This window comes from Haplochromis burtoni, unplaced genomic scaffold (assembly GCF_018398535.1).
Source record: "Haplochromis burtoni strain Fernald_Lab_line unplaced genomic scaffold, NCSU_Asbu1 Contig_140, whole genome shotgun sequence".
NCBI lineage: Eukaryota > Metazoa > Chordata > Actinopteri > Cichliformes > Cichlidae > Haplochromis > Haplochromis burtoni.
Window position 1 is genome coordinate 209,110 of NW_024582501.1, and position 5,402 is coordinate 214,511.

General features: G+C 35.1%; 1 long non-coding RNA gene across 1 annotated transcript; it reads left to right on the forward strand.

The window, feature by feature from the left end:
- The first annotated feature begins 2,427 nt into the window (after positions 1 to 2,427).
- Positions 2,428 to 3,045, forward strand: LOC121815135. The gene is made up of 3 exons (XR_006054808.1): positions 2,428 to 2,648; positions 2,728 to 2,769; positions 2,862 to 3,045. It is a non-coding gene; the product is annotated as an uncharacterized LOC121815135 (long non-coding RNA).
- Positions 3,046 to 5,402: the final 2,357 nt, after the last annotated feature.

Sequence of the window (5,402 nt, forward strand, 5' to 3'; positions counted from 1 at the left end):
TTGTCTGTCAGTTCATGTCACTCATTGTACTTACTAGACCCTAAAGAAACTACACAGAAGAGTGAAGCGACTTTTGTAGGCAGATTTATTTGCACTGAGATAAAAAAAAAAAAAAACCCAGCTTCAGTGTAACATGCATGCAAGATCATACAGCATTTAACCAGTTGATCATTTTGTTATTGGATTATTCATAAGGAGTCAAAAAAATATTTTCTTTAGTGGCATTAAAACACATGTTCATTTTGTAAAGTGGCTTTGCTTTAATGTTTTAATATAACTGTTTTGTTTTGTTTTATACGAGACATGATTTTAGTATAGTGTTGTTTGTACATGTGTTTGCTTATACATGCTCACATGTATGTCTGCTAGAAAGTCTTGATTACTCGTTTTACAGGAAGGATGTTCTTGGTGATAGAAGTCAGGGGTAGACACTGACAGCTTTTAAACCACAAAACCATAACTCTAAAACACAATGACTCTTATAAGTAAACTGCCAACTATTGACCTGTCAGCCTTTGACTGAAAGGTTTGAGATAGCACCTAAAAATATTCAAAATATATCTGTACTAATGAAAACCTCGGTATTTGGCTGTTTGTAAAAGGAGTGTAATTACAGAAGAAGACATTTTGACAAACATTTCAAATTTCAAACCAGGACGATTGTTAACAGTTTAATATATATCTGTGAAATTGCTGTCTCAAAAAAAGCATTCAATTAAGTTTCCAAAATATTAAACAATTGCTACAATTAAATTTATGATATTGTGTGAAATTATCCAACATTTCTGTAATTTAAAAAAAACAACAACGGAAAAAACGAAATCAAAAACTATTTTCATCTCCTCTCCTGCTCAGCCAGTGATTTTTCACTGCTTTTATTTGCATAAGGAATAGAGTATAATAGAGTATTTATATATATATAGCTACTGACAATGTTCGTGAAACGGTAAAAAGAAACTGTCATAAACGAGGTTGTGGGTTGTGTAGGTGTCATTTCCTCCCTTTGTGCCCACAAACCTTAAAAAGTCAGATTAACAGCAGACCTCCAGAAGCAGGTCTGGGTTGTAATGTGTAAATGTAGAGTCTAAGAGATCACTCAAAATAAAGAACTACGTACAAGTGTCACTTTTTCAGCTACAATGACGAAGACTTCTTTCCTCTACTGCCTTTTATATGGTAAGTGACTACACAAGTTTAGTAGTTTATGTCATTTAAATGTTTATTTTGATGTCTTGTATCTTATCACATCACTTATTATTATTACTACATGACTTATTACATTATTGCTTCAATTTCAACAGTTACATTGATTGATGGAGTCATAATCAATGTAGAGGAATTTGAAGGGAGAAGTGTGTCCTTCCAGTGCTCACACACATATGCATGGAGCAACAACAAGTATTTCTGCATAGATCCATGTAAAAGCACAGGAGACATACTGGTTACTGTCGAATCTGGAGGAAGAGCAGAGTCAGGGAGGATTGCTCTGGTGGACTCTGGGGATGGATTCTTCACTGTGACCTTCAGCAATCTTCAGTTGTCAGACTCACAGAAATACTGGTGTGCTGTGGAGCGGACTGGTTTCGATACATATGCTGAGGTACACCTAACAGTAAAGAATGGTAGGTATACATGAATACGCTTAACTTTATATTTGTATTTACATTCATGCAGGTACAATTCCCAGTTTGTGGGTTAATGCAACGAAATAAATTTAACAACAAAGTTTTGTACAATTTTACCCGCTCATACTGCACTATCATATTTCAATGTTTTGCTTTTATTACTACTTCTTCTACACAACAGTTATGAAAAAATGGCTTTTTGATTTCAGAGAAATAAACATAAATTTATTACAGCTAAGGTTTTATTATATATGATACTTAGAATTGCATTTATAAATGTTTATAATCCTGTGGTTCACAATAATTGTGGTAAATGGACCACTTCTTATATAACGCTTCTCAACCCGATCTCAACAATGATGGTCACCACCTATTTTTGTGAAAAAGAATTTCAGATTTGATTTGTCTGAACACATTAAACTTTGCCTCAGTGCATTTAAAATCAACTTTTACTCACAGAAGACGGTGGTATTTCTGGATCTTGTTCACATATGACTTCTTCTTTACAGGACAGAGCTTTAACCTGCACTTGTGGATTGCATTGTTAACTTTGTTCACAGACAATGATTTTGATGCAGTTAATTAGGGTTAGGGTTAGGGGTTTAGTTGGCACTAAATTAAAACAGATAAAAACAGAACCAATGCTGCTTTTAATTTAGTGCCAACTGAGGACCCAAACGTCATGGACATCCAGTACTGAGTATCAGGCTTATCTCTTATAAAGAGTTTTACATATTCTCTGAATCTCTTGATTATTGTCACACCGAGGAAACTGGCACAGGTTCACCCATATTGGTGAACCTGTGCCCAACATCCCAGCTTTTTTGGAAGTGGTGTTGTATATGTTCTGACAAAGGTAAGTACAAATAGTATAAATACCTTGTAAATAACCACTCTCTTAAACAGCTGTTGCAACCGTGACAACTTTCATACCGGGAGTTGCCACATGGACAAATCAAAATACCAACACAACAAACTTCACAACTGGAACAGGAACCATGGAGCCTATAGAACTTTCAACAGGTATACATACACATATCAGTCCTTATGAATGTGACTCACAGATAAACTTACATGAAGTAATACTTAATTCTTCCTACAGCCCTAAACTTCACAGCTGAAGAAGAACCTAAAATCAACACAGGTAAAGTTTTGTTTGATATTAGCTTAGCTAATAGCTTATTGGCTTAAAGTGTTTACATGAACAAGATCTGATAATTGTCTTGTTTTCATCAGGTACCATCGTGTTTGCTACCGTTGGTGGTGTTGGTCTGATCTCCGTCTTGCTGCTGGCAGTATGTTTCCGGAAGTCCAGAAAAACCTCAAAACATAAACAATTAATTTGCTCCAAAGGTGCAGACCTCACCAGTGCAAACAAAAGAGAGGTATGAGTCAGAAAACGGGGATCACTATGAAAGTAGTACACAAATAAAAAGAGGGAATATAAACTGAAGCACAAAACCATGTTCATGTTTGTAGTTATAGGAGTATAATGTGAGTAAATCCTTCTGTGTTATATCAAAACACAACTAACACGCTGTTAGATGAAAAAATACTCTTACCACCCTCATGCATTTCTTTTACATGTAATGGTAGAAAAATATTCTTTATACTGCCTCTATCCACAGATAAACCTGTGCAACAACATCACTGAAGGGTATCATTCAATATTTTAGATCTCATGTTTTATTTTTGGTAGAGTTTCTTTAGCTTCTGCAGTATGCACTGATTAGCCAAAAATCAGTGTTAGGAAATGACTGACCCTGTCCAATGAATTGTTAAAAACGAGCTTAAAACACACTTTAATCTGTTTTCTTTGGGACTGAGCTTGTTTGACAGAGTTACAGCTCTGGGTACCTCACTAGGGTGAGGTACGTAGATCAGCTTTGCTTAGACTGGTTACTCTGTAACACAGATCCAGATAATTGTAAATGTATGGATACTCACAGAAATCCATTTTTTTGTACTTAAATTAATAATCATTTAAAAATTGATTTTCTACACAAACCCAATAAATGCGGATCATATAAGAGCATGCTGATTTTTTTTCTTTTTCACTTGTCAACAGGGCAGCTGTGGTTATGATGACACTGACAAGAGGACAAAGGGTAGTAACAAGTCTCCTAAGAGTTCATCTGTCTCTGCTCACCAACAAAGAGCAGATCCTTTAACATCTGATGCCACGGCAACCAAACGTAGTGTACTCGCTGATACCTATGAAAATATCACTTTATTCAAGCTTCCTGCAGGTTCAGGAGATTCACCCAAAGACGACCAAAATGACTATGAAAATAACTCTGGAATCTATATCAATACTTTGCCAGCTTTCATATTTGAAAGAACAGATGATGGTGCTTGTAGAAAAAAGGAAATAACTAAGCCTACCGGTAATACAAGCAAAAATACACTGAGTTTTGCAAACCGTTGTGTCTCCAGAGTCCCATGTGAAAAGCCCAGATCGCTTTGGTTTGGTTTAGATTTATCAGAAATAAATCAGAATTAGTTTTATCTGATTTGTGATTTTGTAACATTTTGTGACATTTATGGAAAAGTGAACTTCTTCACTAATCATCAACAACAGTCTTCACCAATATTAAAGATGTACACTAATTGTACTGTCAGTGTTTCCATTTCATGGCTGTCTCTGTCTGTGTTTTTGTCGTTTATACTTTGGTTTCATTTAACCCTGTAAGACCCAACCCATCACAAAATAGTGAAAAAATTCAGATTTTTTTGGGAACTGATATGTGTATTAACACTAACAAAATCTACATTTTTTTCTATATCATGTTGTTAATTATATATTTTCATTATATATTTATTATATTTTTTTGTATCACATTTGATACATTGGGTGTTTTGGCAACTTTTTGTTGACAACAATCTTAATTTTAGACCAAAAAAAAGAGAGTTTAGTACATAACATTTTGATATTATTGCAAGTATTGATCATGTAGATGAGATAGAGGTCTCAGAAACTCATGTAACAAATATGATACAAAGGGCATTATAGGGTTAAGAACAAGTCTAATGACGCTGACGCTGACATTTTTAACACGTCAGGGGAAATGTGCTACATTTCTAGTGGGTGAAAGTTAGTTAGTGTAGTATCTTGTGTGTGTTTGTGTGTGTTGGCATCTGCTGTTGTGGTTAATGTTACCTTATAGGCTGTTTGTTTGCAGACAGTGATAAATTGAAAATAAACTCAAAAATCCATCATATTCGGCTTCCAAACTGTATTATATCATTATTTTTCCACATGTAGGCCTACAAATGACGATAAGTGCTGGGTTAAACGCATTACCGTAAACACATTGCGTTATTGCATCATTGCTAAATGTAACAGCTAGATTCTGAACTTCAACAGGCAACAAAAGTATTGATGAGCAGTCAGGCTTGTACAACATTGTAGCCTATGCAGTCTTTCAGCGGGCACATTCTGCAGTGGAATCACTTTGAAAATTACGTTGAAGTACTGCATTGTTGGCTTTGTGTTTATACTAAATACTAAAAGAAAAATGTTGTACGCCCTCATTAGGATGCAGGTGGCTGATGACAATTTAAATATAGCTTTTGTTTTGTTTTTTGTCCTCTTGATGGTAGAAGGACTAGATTTAAATGTGTTAGCAAATTTTGCATATTTGCATATTCTCACAAAGACAATATCATTTAAAATACTTTATAGCAGGGCTGGACTGGGACAAAATATCGGCCCGGGCATTTTGACTAGAGACCGGCCCACCAGGATAAAGATTGAAAATGTGACGTCATTCAGGG